We start from the raw sequence: 17,851 nt of genomic DNA, 5'->3' as shown, positions 1-17,851 counted from the left end.
ACACATAATATCATATACAGTAGACATTTCAAGAAACTTAATAATGCTGATTTATATCGGCCTACAATTTATAATTTTCAGAGAACTCTCAGCTACATTATTTCAGTTCACAGGAGAAACTATAACTTGCATATTCTGTAGGGAAATGATACAAGTGTTAATTCAGCAGAAGTCTTGACACGCCAGCTGAAAAAGCTAGCCTTTGGCATATTTTCAGTTAAAAGGGCTCTCTTAAGAATCTTGAGTTAACTTGTTGAAACTGTTTAATAGCCTTGTATAAATGATAGTTGACTATATGACTGTGAAATAAAATCAATTCAGTTATGCTTTTCTATGTAGTTTAACTGACAGATTAACAGTCAGCAGTTCCATGCTTCCACATTTGAACATGTAAACCTTAATCTGAAAACAGATGATTAAAGAGCAAGAAGGTAGCAAAGGCTACACAAGAAGGTCATCTGATTATTGCACAGATTAAATTTTGATACAGAAGTGCTATGTTTAAAATAAATGATAGGAGGCAATTTCTGCACAACTTTTCAAAAAAGGGTAAGCATTTTTTTTTCTTTACAAACACACAGCCCAACAGCCTGGACTTTTGTGATCCAGACCTCTACCACCACCCCCAATTCTGACGATCCCCGCAGGCAACCAACAACTGCTGTATCTGTGGAATGTGCTCTTTGAACTGTACAAAAGCCTTCAGCCTTTCCTGCATTCTGCAAACAAAAACTGCCAAGTGCAATTCTTTCTCTGATTTAACATAATACAAGTGTTACTTCTCCCCCCACCCTTACTTCCCTAGTGCCACCATGGTCTGTAATGTCGACATTTTTATAAATGCACAAAAAAAGGAATCAGTTTTCCTAATCAAAATTAAATTTGTTTTAGGAGTATAATAGTTCAACTGAACATAATATAAAATTCAACAGGCACCATATTCCCTTTTGTGTATATGTTTTAAGAATTCTATTTCTATAGACGGATTCAAGGATTGAATGGGATTAGTCCTTTTAATTATATGACTAGGATCTTCAGCTTGAAATCTTTCTTACAAAAAAAGACAAACACAATAGTTGTTTATATTCAATTCATTTACCAAAAAAACTCATTAGAGCTAATAAGAATATGTCCTTCCAAATGTGAATATCTCTTGATATTCAAAAGAAAATGAAAAGCAAAAGGCAAAGTAAGTCCTAAGATAGAGTTGCATAGATATTTAAACTCACCTACTAGTTAAATGCTAGAATAGAGCATTCTTCTAGCCTAGATCCAACATAAACTGCTTTTCTTCACTGAGTATGTCCTTGACATTATGCATACCAGAGTATTTTTCTTTCGCAAAAAGATATTAAACCCAGTACTGAAGAGTTAGTTCTATTTTTCATGTATATTAATGCTTCCAACTGTTGGTATATACAAACGAATTATCAGCTACATGACTGTATTTGAAAATACTTGAAGTTTTGTCCCTAAAACTAAGTTATAAAGGGATAAAGCACTATCATTTATTTTACACACAAAAAATAATTATCAAGTAGAACCAGACATTCATTACAGGAGATGCTTAGAAAAGATAAGGTATATCTTTGTTCAAAAGAAGCTCACAATCAAGTTGAGGGGAGCAAGACACAAACGCATAAGGCAATTAAAACATAAGAATATATGTGACACATATTTGCCACTTCTAATTAAAATTAATTTATTCATTTCATGGCCTATTTCACCCAAGTTTAGCCTCATACCTTTTTTTGAGAACCAGAGGTATCTTAGGGTGTTACAAAGCAAGGCTGAACCTAACTGGCTTAGAAGTTGAACCATCCCATACAGACCGGAATTTCCTTTTCTCTTTCAGTCAAATCCTTACCTTCTATGTCAGTCAAATCACTTCCTCTCATTGATGACATAAAAGCCTTTCTTACTAATTAGGTCACAGAGTATTTTATATTTTTATTACTGTATGTATTTAATAAGTACTTACTAAATAATGACAATATCTAGCAAAAGGTAGTTAAAGACTTATGCTTTAAAATCAGAGAAGCGAAGGTTCAAATCCTGGTTTTGTCAATAAGCTACTTTTCTACATCTCCGGTATAGCTGCAAACTACACACAGGTGATATAAAGGAAGCTGCCATCTTGGAGTCTCATCCCCTCCAAGGAGCTGTGATTGAACAGGGTGTTAAAGGGCAGTAGTAGGTCATCTAGCACATAAGCAGTGAAGCACTTTCCAAAGAGAAGAGAACACACAAAGAATGCAAGATATCTTTGGGAATCACAACACAGAGAGAAGTTCTGAAATATTTAAGGTTGAGAAGATTAGGCTAAGAGAGGGCTTTAAGCATCTTCTACTTTGATGCTTGATTTTATATATATATATTAATTTCCTGGGATAAAGTCTGTGAAGAAAGGAAACAGAATTACCAAGTTTGAAATCTTAGGATCATCCTGATCTTTTACCCCATTCATCCATTATCAAGTCCCACAGAAGGAACAACATGCACAAAAGCCACAAGGCACAAAAAAAAAAAAACTTGAAGCTATCAATTCATAAAATTAGGCCACAGTAAGTGAAGTAAGAAAGCAGAGTCACAAATATGCTGAGTACAGAAAGATGATGCTAAAGGGGCAGGTGTGGTCCAATTCTTGCAAGGACTTGTAGACCACCCTGAAGACACACTTTCCATTTTACCCTAAGTTCAAGGGAAAATATTTAAGATTTGAATAAAAAAATAAGAATCACCCACTCTTTATTTTAAAAGTTAAGTCTTGCTACCTAGCGAGTTAGAGGGGATTAAGGGCATAAAAAATTGAGGAAAACAGTCATGGCAGTTGTTGAAATAAAAGTTTTAGACTAGTATAAACTTTACGGTAGTATCAGTGGGATGTGGAGAAAGAAATATATTTGTGGTCAAATTTGGAGGTTATTCAATCTCAATGGGCCTAGAAGAGTGAAGACAAGAAGGGAGACATCCAGGTGACCCAATATTGATGACCCAATATTTCTGACATAGGCAACTGAGCGCATAACAGTGTTATTAATGCTATTCACTAAGACAAAAAGTATCTTAAGAGAAGCCTATTTTTAATAGATGAAACAGGAGCTGACAATGAGCTTAATTTTAGATGGATTCCTATGGGATATTTAAGTAGAGATGTCAAGGAGACCCTTGCAAATGCAGAGCTCAAACTCAGAGGAAAATTGTAAGTTATAAATACAAAAGTGGGAGTCCCAACACTAAGGTCAAAGCTTTGGAAATAGGTGAGTTCATCTAGCATAATGTACATACAGAGTGAGAAGATAAAGACAGAACACAGGAAAAGACCTACGTTTAAGAGGCGGGTAAAGAGAGCACTCACAAATAAAACTCAGTAAGGGGAATAAGTGAAACAACATGACATGAGAATGTGAGATGATACAAGGAGGAAGCAGTCATCTGTGTGAAATATTTCAAGGAAGGTAAGTGATTAAAACTGTCTATAGACTTAGCAATAATCTCAGTGAAGGACTTCTAGTTAAGCCGACTAGTCCAAACATACAATTATATCCATTCTTTCCAAATTACTAACATAATGGCAATACAAGAATAAAAAGTTATGAACCCATGACAAAGATCACAGAAGAGGTGGAACCCACTAAGACATGCCCAACACACCTTTGTATGTACTACATGGTCTAGCACAGGTCCTCAATGAAAGTTGGTCAAAGAATCAATCAGTACTTTATTCAATCATTCAATCCCCATCTCGCAGAATAGGAAACTGGTCCAGGAGTCAAGAAAATGTTGAAGAGAAATCACCCAGAAGTTACACCCCAGAAAAAAGTTTCAAAACTGATGACATTGTCCCTGTCTTCCTCAGAGTGGACTTATACCAGCAATGTTTATATTTCTAGATTTTTTTAAATCTAAAAAAGAACCCAGTGTAATACACCATAGTTTTTTATTTGCTTTTTTTTTTCTCACTCAAAGAAACTTTTTGGGCTCACTTAACAAAGATCATTTTCTTCAAGCACAGCCTTAAAGGATGTTAACCGCTCAGCCATTATAATTCATATTCAACATGGTCTTCCAAAGAATTGCGCCCCAAGGTAAAAGGCTAACATTTTACCTTGTAGTGCAGGGTGAAGAGACGATGTCATTTGGGGCACTTTGGTGGCTCACTCGGTGAAGCTTCTGACTCTTGATTTTAGCTTAGGTCATGATCAAATGGTAGTGAGATAGAGCCCCAATGTGCTGGGCATGAAGCCTACTTAAGATTCTCTCTCCCTTTCCTCTGTCCTTCACCTACATGTGCATTCTCTCTCTCTCTCTCTCTCTCTCTCTCTCTCTCTCTCTCTCTCTCTCTGTGTGTGTGTGTGTGTGTGTGTGTGTGTGTGTGTCAAAAACGCAATATCAATTGATTCTCCAAGTATTTATTAAAGGTGGCCTATATACCAGCACCACCCTGGGCACTGGGGACACAGGGTTGAAGAAAGCATACAGGAGTTTATATAATACTGCATGGAAATAATGAGAGTGGGAAATAGGATAATACCTTAGACATTGATTCTTAAAATCTAGTAGAAAACAAAAATTACTCTTTTCAGGTATCTGCATTTTAAAAGCACATACATGAGCATTCAACTCTATAATGAAACTATTCAGAAATTAGATTTCTTTAACCACCTCAATTCATGATCTATGCAGGCATAAATTCAAATATAACTAGATTTAAGATAATAAAAACTAATAAACTCAAATTTAAATCACTGAACCGTAAGAAAATATTCATAAAAGTAGGAAAGCAACAGAAATATTATTTTAAACTGCACAACAAAACCCAAACTATCTTTTGCACAAGCCTACAAATAACCAGTTAAGTATAAAAGATTTTGAAAAATTAAGAAGCTGGCAATAATTGAGTTTCTGTTCAAAATTATCTGTACAATTTACTCTGAAAACCAAACATGGAATTTTTGAGTTGAAGTTTGGTTTGTTAATTCGAAACACATTTGTTAGTGAAAACAGTGTTGATGCCCATGATGAACAAGATGGAGGCATAGTGATAGAAGAGATTCTGGGGGCACCTGGGTGGCTCAGTTGATTAAGCAGCCAACTTTGGCTCAGGTTATTGATCTCAAAGTTCGTGAGTTCGAGTCCTGCACTGGGCCCTGTGCCGACAGCTCAGAACCTGGAGTCTGTTTTGGTGTCTCTCTCTCTCTGCCCCTCCCCAGGTCATACTCTGTCTCTGTCTCTCTCAAAAATAAATAAATGTTAAAAGAAAATGTTAAAAAAAAATTATAAAAACAATTAATAAAAAGAAAGATTCTGTAGAGCAATAGTGCACTCTTCATTTGAAGAGAGAAACTAGGGGTTGACTAGATCAAGACTAATTAAGGATCATGGGAAAAATGGCAAAGAGAGATGAAAATTATAAAAAAAAAGTAATGGCAACAAATAAACTAATTAGATTCCTTTCTTTGGGATTAATGTTGACCCACCTCACTGATAGTGTCAAATTTAAAAAAATCTAAATTAAAGGTCTTGCTTTGGTCATTCTACCAATACTGACTCTCTCTGTTCTTATATCTAATAGAAAAGATAAATATCTTAGTATGATCTACTAAAAACTATAGGAATACATGCTATTTTCATAAATCTCAATGAAAACAACAAAACAAATTTGGGCTCCACATCACCATTTTGCTTAGGACCAAATCTTCAGTAAGACTGTCACAAATGTGATATAAACTTTTCAAATTACATAAATTTTCCAAACTATCAGTATACATGCCACTGGGTAATCAAAAATCAAGATCAAATAGATACAATGACTCCATTATGCAGGAATAAGAGAACTCTAGTAAAGAAAGAAATTTCAAACATTGAAGGAAGCTACCTTTAAGTGGATGGTTGGGAAAATCCACATGGATTTTGCATGGACATTAGAATGAGCATTTTATAGGAACATAATCAGGGGTAATTTAACAGTGGAAACAATAACGATGGAAGCTTTATTTAACCCATATGCCAGGTGCTGTGTGGCATGCTTCATCTCTTCCCCACTCATTTCCCCTAAATCCTAGGAGATTACATTTTATATAATGCCTCTTAAATAAGCAGCATTTATACTCTGTACTTGATGAGTATGATTTACAATAAAACTAAAATTACCACTTCATAGTATAACCCTATTAGAGAGAAATATAGTAGTGTATTGAAGAAATAAATACATGATATTGTAAAAACTCATTCTACTTCAAGTTGTAACCTTAGGAGAACACTCAAACATATGCATAACAAGAAATATACAGATATATCTGCTACAGTATTGTTTGAAATAGTAAAAAATGAAAAACAACCAAATTGTTCATCTACCAAGGAAGAGTTTTTAAAATAAGTATGCTTTATTCAAACCATGGAATGTTATAAAGCAGTTAAAAGCTAATTAATTATTATCACCCAAAATGGCAAAGATGGAAAAAGACAATCTCAGTGTTGGCAAGGCATGGAGCAACTCAAATCCCAGACAGTGATGGTCAGAAGGTAAACTGGGACAGACAAGCACTTTAGAAGACCACATGCAGTATCCACTAATGTTGACACTATGATATAGATAACCTAGGATACACATACTAAATTGATATGATGATGTATATATTCTATCAAAGTTCTACTCTTAGCTATATAGATGCACACAATATGTAAAGGACATGTAAAAGAATCTTCAGAGTACTATTATGTCTAATAGTTATAAATAAGAAAACAACCTAGATGTCCCAAAACAAAATGGAAATAAATAAACAGTAATATATTCCGTATTGGAATACTAGATAGCATTCAGGGTAGACACTCAGATAGACACGATAATGTGGAGGAAGCTCGTAAATCTAATATTAAAAACAAGCCAGGGGTGCCTGGGTGGCTCAGTCAGTTAAATGTCCGACTTCGGCTCAGGTCATGATCTCACGGTTTGTGGGTTCAAGCCCGGCATCGGGCTCTGTGCTGATAGCTCAGAGCCTGGAGCCTGCTTCAGATTCTGTGTCTCCCTCGTTCTCTGCCCCTGCCTGGCTAGCACTTTCTCCCCCCCCCCCTCAAAGAAATAAAGAAACATTTAAAAAGTTTTTAAAAATAAAAAATAAAATAAAAGCCAGACACAGAAGATCATATGCTAAATGATTCCATTTATATAAAGCTTGAAAATAGAGAAAACAAAGCTATGTTGTGAGAGGTCAGGATATGATTTCCCTGGTGGAAGACGGTGAAGGATAGTAACAAAAAGGAGGAAAAAAGAGGGGGAGGCTCTTATAGTACTGGTAACATGCTACTTCTTGAACTGGGTACTAGGTACACAGATGCATTCATTCTGTGAAAATTCATCAACACAAAATTTATGATTTTTGCAGTTTTCATTATACAACTACAAAAATCATGAATGTGTTTTATATATATATTCATATATATATATATATATATATATATATATATATATATATAAAACCAGCTGACTCTAAAAAAAACTAAAAAAATCAGACTTGTGTGTATCAATATGGATAAATTCCCTGTATAATTTTGCAAGTAAAAATGTTTCAGAAGGGTAGATTTGATATGATGCCACTTCCATTAATTTTAAAATCACAAAAAACAAAACGTAAGATATATACATAAACACCAACTTCAGTGTAGTACAGAAAGAAAGAGAGAAAAGGAGACAGGATGAAAGCACATAGCTTTTACTGTATTTGTGGCTTTATATTTCTTAAAAAGAACGAAATCTCAAGAAATATAACAAAATATTCACATATGTCAAATTTGGATATCTGGATGCCTATAATGATATTTTCTGAAAGTTTACAATATTTTAAAATAAAAATCTTAAGGAAAGCTACCCTTTGGATTCTGAACTAAACAGAATATTTAAAATAATTTTTAGTGAAAAACATTCCTAACTAATTTGCCCAGATCAGCAAATTAACAAATATTTTCATTTAGCTTAAGTTAACTGAGATGTCTGATGGGTGCTTACTTTAGGTAAAGGTATTAGGTTTTAATACACATAATGCCTTTTGGACAAACCTAAAATATGGTCCACATATAGAAAAAAAAATGGTATACCCTTACTTGCCAAAAGAGAAGTTGGACCTTTTAAGTTGTACAACAATAAAATCACTAAACATTTAAGAGAGTTCAGCAGAAATGACCTTCAGAGCCTATCTGTGGAGAACACAATATACTCTGATACCTGACCCAAGACCACTTTGTTGCTTCTTAATGTTGTCCCACAGGGCTATCCTCAAAATGGGGCACTTAAGTAATAGTGGTTACATGGACAGAACTGTCAACCCCGCAAAACTAGGTCATCAGTATACCCACTAAAAAAAGTTATTCATCCGAGGAATACTGAGACCCTTGTCCCAGATATAATTTTGCATCATTAACTTGGAGGTGGATTCAATGTGTAACTCACTGGTCTTTCGAAAAGACTGAAGCCACCATACACTTTGGGTTTAACAAGAAGTTTTATCGTCACTACCCTGCTTTAAAATATGAAGAGGTGTGAGAAAAATACAAGTTTTAACTAGTTGGGTTTTTTTTTATTTTTTTGTTTTTTAATAATAATCACTTCAAACCAACAGGTCAGGCTTTCCTAATACTTATCCTGGTGGATCTCATCCTATGTCTTTAAGCATTCTGTCCTTTGCTACAACCCTTCTTTCAGTGTCTGAGAGCAACTAATTAGTTAATATTTTAGGTAGTCTTTTAGAAATCACAAGACACAAATTCAGGTGAGATATTCAGGCATGTGCTACTTCCTTAAGATATTAACAGCTGCTTTTGGAGTGCCTGGTTGGCTCAGTCAGTTAAGCAAGCATCTGACCTCAGTTCTTGACTCACTCAGTTCTTGACTCACAGTTCTTGAGTTTGAGCCCCACATCGGGCTCCGTGCTGACAGCCCAGAGCCTGAACTTGCTTCGGATTCTTTGTCTCCCTCTCTCTCTGCCCCTCCCCTGCTTGCACTCTGTGTCTCTCTCTCAACAATAAGTAAATGTTAAAAAAAAAAAATTTTTTAAGATATTAACAGCTGCTTTTGCTAAAAAAGTCTACATTATTAGAAGAGAACATGGAATATTACACTTTATTTTGTTAAATTTCTATTCTACAAAGATTCAAATCAGTTATGGACACAGCTCTGTAAAGCTGCCCCCAAGAAACTGGTGCCTTGCTATTTAGTGAAAACAAAATCATACAAATGTCAATTTTTCAGAAAGATTCAACTTCAACCTTGCATTTTTTATCTTGTTAAAACTGACATGTCTCTTTTCAGACATATAAGTTATTTTGTTTTCCATATTCCCAAACATCTTCTCAAACTGACAGTGCACATCTTTTTGAACTCAAATCAATGTGTACGAATTAATAGATCATTCTCTGAATTATACATTGAATGAGATTAAAAAAAGAATTCTGTTGTCTGCCAGGAATTTTTAAAGGAAAAATATTCTTTAGATCTTCTAAAAATTTATACACATTCCAGGTAGATTAAATATAAAATTATGAAAATACTAGGGCACAAAGAAATAATAAGCTTTTAAATATTTCCATGTGGTGATAGAATTCCTTTCCAGACTGTATCATTTCCAGAAGAATTCTCTGCTTCAGAACTTAGTAAGTGGAATAAACGGCTATATATTGCACATTGCTGTAAGAGATACAGAGACTGAGATAGAGATAGAGATATATAGATGGATACAGACAAACACATAAATATACACATATATGTATATAAACACATAAATACATACAAATATACACACACATTCATTTATACACACACACACTTCTACATATATACAAAATAAGCAAGAGAAAGACCACTACCATTAATTAAATACCTGCTGTGTGCCAGGTATTTTTTGTGCTTGGAGATTTAATCTTCATCTAAGCCTATAAGGAAATTATTATTATTATTGTTGTTGTTGTTGTTGTTATTGTTACTTCTCACATGCCAAACTTAACCCAAGATCAATATAAACAAATAACACGGCAGAGCAAACATTTGACCCCAGGTGTGTCAAATGCAAAAATGGGACTATTTCCTACACGGTATGCTGAAAATACGTTTCAGATTTTAAGTACTGCTTTGTGTCTCTTTAACATAAAAAAAATCATTCTGGCACTAGGAAGAAACATAGCTGATTTCTGAAACAAAATCTGATTTTATTCCCAAAATTTCAATATGGCAAGGGAAAAGTTGCTACAAAGATAATTCTTAGTTGAATATGTTCAAAATGTAATTCCTTGGTAATCTGGGTTTTGGCCAAGACAAATCAAAATCATAGATATATTACAAATGCCAAGTTTTCAAAGAAACAAAAAAAAATGCAATAGCAACAGATGCATTCTCCCGAGACATTTGTGTTGAGCCTAGCTGTATCCAGAATCTGAAGAAAAGGGGGATTTTTTTTTCTGTTTCGTTTTTATGAATAATAAATTCCTGGTTTCTGTTAATGTCAACCAGTTAAATAAGATTATATTTACTCCTTGGAAAATTAAACAAAAGAATATACTGAGAAAGAAAGGAGAAAGGAAAGAGAAAAAGAGGGAGGGGAAGAAAGAAAAAAGGAAAGAAAATTTTAAAAGGGGTTACGAAGGAGTCCATATCTGGTACTTTTAAGACCAAATCTATATTTGAAAATTTGTATTCAAAGATGGGATACAAAGAGAATCTGTGTTTTTCATTTCTTTTACAACATACTAATGTTAAAATTAACAAATTAACTTTAATTTACTTAAGTAAAAAAATATTTCTGAGGATGGTGGACCACTGCACAAAATGTATTAAAATTTAAGGAAAGAAGCTATGAACAACTCAATAAAGAAGAGTGTTTAATTATTACAGAACGAATTTGTGTTATATTACCAAAAAAAAGTATTTATTTTTAAAATCAAAACTGAAACATCTATCTTAAAATAAAGATACATTTATGCTAGGTAAATAAATTGTCATAAAAAGTTACTAAATATATTCAAGTATAGAAGTCTTCCTTTATGGACATTAGGACTTTCCCCAAATGAAACAATGTTTTGCAAGATCACAAAATATTGATTTTAAATTGCATCTTTTTAACTTTGAATACTCAGATCAAATTTGAAATTACCTTTTTCTCATAATTCTAACTAACCAAATCAATGAGATTTTTGATTTTTAAAATTATATTAGACTTGCAAAAAATTATCTAAAATATCTTATTTTTTAGAGTAGTTTTATATTCAAAGAGAAATTGAGCAGAAGGTACACAGAGACCCATACATATTCTCTTCTCCCTCTCCAAAATACATAAAGTTTCTATTATTATTAACATCTTGCATTAGTGTGGTACATTTCTACAATTGATGAACTCATATTACAACACTGTTATTAACTAAAGTACAGAGTTAGGGTTCACTGTTAGTTTTATACAGCTCTATGGGTTTTGACACATTCATAATGTCATGTATCCACCATTACGTTACTATACAGAGTGATTTCACTACTCTAAAAGTCCACCTATTCAAGAAAATAAAAAATAAAAATAATAAAACTCCACTAATTCATCAGTCCCTCCCCACAACTCTGGCGACCTCTGATCTTTTTAAGGTCTCTGTAGTTTTGCCTTTTCCAAAATGTCAGAGAGCTGGAATCATACAGCATATAGCCTTTTCAGAGACCTTCATTCATTAATATTAAATTTCCTCCATGTCTTTTTGTGGCTTAATAGGTCATTTCTCTTGATCAATAAATAGTCCATTATATGTATGTATCACAGATTGTTTACCCATTCACCTCCTGAAGAACATCTTGGTTGCTTCCAAGTTTGGGCAATTTTGAATAAAGCTTCTATAAACACTCTTGTACAAATTTTTATGTGGACATAAGTTTGCAACTCATTTGGGTAATTACAAAGTAGTAAAATAGCTAGACTGCATGGTAAGTATTATATGTATGTTTAACTTCATAATAAACTCCCAAACTGTTTTCCAAAGTGGCTGTATCACTTTTCATTCCCACCAATGAATCACAGTCCTTCTTGCTCTACATTCTTGACAGCATTTGGCATGTCAGTGTTTCAGATTTTAGTCATTCTAATAGGTATGTAGTGATATCTCATTTTTTAATTCCTAATTCCCTAATGAAATAAATACTAAGCATCTTCTCATTTCCTTGTTTTCCATCTGTATATCTTTTTTCATTAGATCTGTTTAAAGCTCTTGTTTATTTTTATTTTTTTAAATTTTTTTAAATGTTTAATTTTTTGAGAGACAGAGAGAAAGAGAGAGAGAGACACAGAGCAAGAGCAGGGGAGGGGCAAAGAGAGACAGAGACACAGAATCTGAAGCAGGCCTCAGGCTCTCAGCTGCCAGCACAGAGCCTGATGCGGGGCCAAACTCATGACCGCAAGATCATGACCTGAGTTGAAGTTGGATGCTCAGCTGACTGAGCCACCCAGGTGCCCAATCACTATAGTTTTATACAAGGTCTTGAAGTCAGGGAGTGTCAGTCCTCTAACTTTGTTCTTCTTCAATATAATATTATTTACTTGTTGTCTTTTGTTTTCCAGATAAACTTAAGAATCAGTTTATCAATATTCACAGAATAACCTGTTGGCATTTTATTGTGATTGTGTTGAATATGTAGATCAAGGAAAGAAGACGCGACATTACAATTATATTGCATTTGTTTCTGCAGAGACATGGAATATCCTGTAGATCTTTGATTTTCTTATCTTTCATCAGAATTTTATAGTTTTCTAATATTTTAACATATAAATATTATATATTTTAATGTATTTTATATTATATATATGTAATATTGTATTTTATATTAGTTAGATGATAGATAGATCGATAGAGAGAGAGAGAGAGAGAGAGAGATAATAGATTTGTACCTGGGTTTCAGGATATTTTTGGTGCTAATATAATAGTACTATATTTTTATTTTTTTGAGTTTTATTTATTTTGAGAAAGACAGGAAGAGGAGCAGAGAGAGAGGGAGAGAGAATCCCAAGCAGGCTCTGCACTGTCAGTGCAGAGTCCCATGTGGGGCTCAATTTCATGAACCACGAGATCATGACCTAAGCTGAAATCAAGAGCTGGACGTTCAACCAGCTGAGCTTCTCAGGTGCCCCAATGGCACTCTATTTTTCATTTCAAATCCCAGTTGTTCATTGCTGGGACAAAGGAAAACAACTGACTTGTATATTAATCTTGTTTTCTGCAACCTTGTTATCATTTATTACTTACAGGAGGTTTTATTTGGTTGATTTCTTTGAGATGTTCTACATAGATAATCATGGTATCCGCAAATAGTCGTATTTCTTCCTTTCCAATCTGGATGCTTTTTATTTCCTTTTCTTATTACCTTAGCTAGGATTTTCAGTATAATAGTGAATAGAAGTGATAAGGACACCCTTGCCTTATACTTGATCTTAGCAAAGACGCACTTAGCTTTTCATTAATGGCTGTGCATAGCATAAATATCCATGCAACCACCAGCCTAGTGAATCAATAGCATGTTGCTGACATACCAGAAGCTCCTAGAAACTCTACCTCAGTGTTTACCACCTACCTAGAATTTAACTATTATTTTTAATTTTGCTGTAATCACTTTTTTGGAACTTTATAGAAAAGAAATCATACATACATTATTCATTTGTGCTAGGTTTTTTTCACTCAACATTATGTTTATGAGATTCAAGCATGTTATTATTGGTATACTTAATCTATATTCATTGATTATATATATGTAATATTGTACATATTACAATGTACAATATTGTAGAGAAGATCCACAAAAGTTTTCTGTAAAAAATAATATTTTCCAATCCTTCATCAATCTCAAACCTGTAAATAAGAGTTTACCACTTACTCGTCAAATCTAAATAACTTTTTAAAATTTCTGTCACACTTTTCAATAGCAAATATTAAAATTTTACATAAGGAACAATTGTTTCACATCAGCGAAAGGAATAATAATGTTTGTAATGTTTCCCAAGGCATCTCTATCTAGTTCAATGACAGAAAAATTTAGAACTAAATATCTAAGACCAAACCACTAAAGTTTTTTTTAATCTACATAGTTTATGCTAAATTCAAAAATCCTAATTCATAATTGTAGTGTTGGAAATGGCCAGAGTGTTTCTAGGCTCTATCAAATGTTCTAAACAATATTAAATGTGAACTGATAAATTATGAAGATTTCTTACTGCAATCTACTTTGACAACTTTGTCAGATGCTATGTCAATAAGAATATCACATTTAAAACCTGTAAAATTCATGTTTCAATTTTGACATAATTTCCATGATTCAGACTTTTTAAAATCAAAACAATACTCTTCCACTGAGCTCATTCACTGAAGAATGAAAAGGGTTATCAACTGTTAAGCGAAAGTCAAATTTCTGGCAGTAAGCCGTATATCACATATCAAGTGCCTTATCACAAGGGCGATGCAGTAAGTAACTTTTCAGATAAAAGTGACAACTGACAAGAAATTTCTTCCCAAGTAATTTTCCTAAAATAAGCATTGCCTTTAATCATCATTCTTCCTACCAATTTATAAACAGCAACTGAATTCTTTCTATATAATCATGAACACACATCTTTTAAGTTCTTCCTAATGAGATAGGGAATCAGTCCTTCCAGTACACTGAGCTGACAAAATTTATATATTTTTATAGTGGATTATGGATACAAATTCATTCCAATTCATTTTCACTATGCAAAGTGAAAGAAAGGACTTAATGTCTCTCTTACTGGAAGGTGGATTTAAATAGATATATTAAGATAGTCTTATTCTTGATATAAAGAAATAAAAAAGAAAAAGGAAGAACTAAAGTTTAGTGCAAAAAGGGATTATGATGGCACAATTGTAGATATTAAATCAAAGGAAGTTACCTTCTTTTCATCAGAATACTCTCAAAATTCTTAACAATTCTTTGCCAGAAGATAAAATTAAAAATAATCCATTCTGCATTAAATAGTATTATTGCAAAGCATCACCTTATGTTACGATTCAGAAAATGTTAACACAAATAGAAATTTAAGGTTAACAACAAAAACACCTATATATTTTGTACAGAAAATACATCCAAATATTTGCATCACATATTTTTCTACTAATACCTGAATAGCTACAAAAACTGAGGGATGGAAAATATAGAGTATAGATGACTTACATTTGGAGGGTTAGACTTTAATTCTCTCTCCCAGGATTGAGGAGTCTTACTCTTTGTGCTTACAATGCTTCTTTCTCCAGGGTATTCTTCTACTTCCAGAATAGGTCAGGACAAAGCTTCAACAGACTTCTATTATTTGTTTGATCTAGGGGGAAATTATACTTTTAATCAATTATTACAAAACGCATCAAACTTTTTCTTACTGTGCTGGTGGGTGGGGGCTTCTCATTATTTTCTGTTGGATCTGATGTGAACAGAGAAAATAGGAATTGCCATTGTTGAATATTATAATAAATAAATCAAGTACTTTAAATTAACACCACTAAAAGAAACCCACATCCATCTTCTTTTTCATTTTTATGGCTAAGCAGCATATCAAGAGAAAATTAATATTCAAAATCCAAATGACTACAAAAGCCTACTCAAATGTATTTTTAAAAGACTTTAACATAATTTTGCAAATCCATGAGTTTGAATGGACTGGCAGAGACGATTAGGTATCAAATATTTTTACTCATTCATTTTAATGTCTTAGAGCTAAAGAATTACAGGATGATTAGAAAAGTGTAAAGGAAAATCCATTTTTAAAAATTTTAATGGAATAATAAAAAAAGATGATTTCAAGAGCATGAGACAGACCAGAAACAGATAGCAGAGGGTCTGTAGGCAGGGCAAGAGATCTGGAGTAAAGATTTTAAAGATGGTACAAAGGTTAGGAACTGCTATTCAAACAAAGCATGTTAGTCAAATTAAAGTACACAACATGGGTACGTCCTAAATCCTGATTCATGTTAATTCTCTAGCAAATCTATAAGATGTAAAAACGTAACACATACTACCTTTACAAGGACACTGAAATGTGATGTATGATTATCTGCTCCATGGTGGTATGAACATTCATAATTTTAAGGAAATTAATTGTATTCTACAAATTTTATCAAATTATAGTTTTCTAATAATGGATATTTTCTGCCTCATTAAAATGAAATATTAAGATAAATGTCTTCAACTTGTGCCATACCCTAGATCACACTCTCTTAAAGTCATTCATATTGCGTTCCATTAAATAATAAATTAGAATGTAGGGGGAACTTTTGGAGAAAAACTGGAAATAAAATATAGACGTTTTGGGGAAACGTATCATTTAAAGCCAGTTTTTGCTCAGATATATAAGAGTATTACACTTGTGATTATTATTACAAAAAGAAAACTATAATAGGATTATGATAAATAAACAAAATCAATCAGTATCTGTATCAAAATAGCCAGATAGGAAAACCAGAGATACAGAGGCAGAAGAGTACTTCTTTAAGCCATCAGTGTAGTCACAAAGGTGTGGTCACCTTTGTTTTTAACCATTGTAAGGGATATTTACTTGGCATACTCCAAAATTATCTCCAGATTAAACAAAAACACAAATTAGGCTACTAGAAATTAAAGCTTTGAGGAAACAAACTCATTTGAGATTAGATTTTAGGATTCCAGAAAACTGCAGTTTTCTTTTCAAAAGATTCAATTAATCTTGGCCTAATGTAACAGTCTTACTACTCAAATTTATAAACATGCACTTTCTGTATGAATGTCTCCATATGGCTTTTCAAACATAGGTAGTTCCACTTTTGTTTCTAGAACACAGGAATGGTTTTGCTGTATTTTGGATCAGTGAAGATCAATGTGCATTCCTTTAGGGAAGCCTTTTGAACTGACAAAGGATGAATGATTGACATCAGTAACAAATACTTTTTGTTGTCCTGGACTGACATGTCATTTATAGCAATACCTATGCTAATTAATGCCATACATATCTACCAGATGTGTCAGAGAAATATGCCAGACCCTTCAGAGAATATAGCTTGAGTGTGGCTAAAATTACATTATAGATATGGAAATGTATCCCTTTGTGATATAGAACTAATCGCCCTCCCTCCCTCTCTCTCTCTGTCACACACACATTCACACGCATTCACACACACACACATGTGCACACACGCAGAATATACTTTCTAGGGTAGAGAAAACCGCACTTATCCATATAATTACCTATACCTTGTATTTTCCACTGGTATTTTTTTTTGTTTTTGTTTTTTACTGCAGAAAACAAACTGTACCTTACCAAGTTTTAATACACTATAAACTCAACCCTAAGAAATACAGGACATAAAATATAAAAAATACAAGTTGTGGCCTTCACAAACTATACTATCATCATGACACTTTACCATATTATATTAAAATTTTGTTCTCAGATCTTCAACTACACTGGTAGATCATTAACAATGAGTACTATTATTAATCATCTTCATTTCTCCATTCTCTAGGACATAATTTGGTATACAATGGGTACCAATTTTTGTATGTATTTCTTAAATAAAAGTTAAGTTCTACAAGGTCATCAAAATTACACAGAGCATTTTTGTCAATAAATTCAATATATACAGAGAAAGAATTAATAATGTTGGCAACTAAAACCCATAGTCATTGAATCAGACAAACTGGTAAAGAACTCCTCTCAGCGGCTGGCACATAGCTAGCACTCAATAAATGTGAACTGTCAACTATAAACAGGGTGAGCATTCCTCCCTGATTGCAGGGGTTAAATGACATTCATCCTTTATAATTATTAATAGTTATCCCTTTCCTTCTTAAAAGTCTCCCAGT

The 17,851-nt window shown here is 33.2% G+C and overlaps 1 protein-coding gene across 1 annotated transcript in view; it reads right to left on the bottom strand.

Moving 5' to 3' along the window:
• Positions 1-17,851, bottom strand: part of FOXP2 (forkhead box P2) — a 565,342-nt gene that overhangs the window by 481,530 nt on the left and 65,961 nt on the right. The window contains exon 2 of the mRNA XM_047845413.1: positions 15,194-15,338. The gene's annotated coding sequence lies outside the window, so the exon portion shown is untranslated. The remainder of the gene's footprint in view (positions 1-15,193; positions 15,339-17,851) is intronic.

This window comes from Prionailurus viverrinus, chromosome A2 (genome assembly GCF_022837055.1).
Source record: "Prionailurus viverrinus isolate Anna chromosome A2, UM_Priviv_1.0, whole genome shotgun sequence".
Lineage (NCBI taxonomy): Eukaryota > Metazoa > Chordata > Mammalia > Carnivora > Felidae > Prionailurus > Prionailurus viverrinus.
This window is presented reverse-complemented; position numbering and strand designations above follow the sequence as displayed.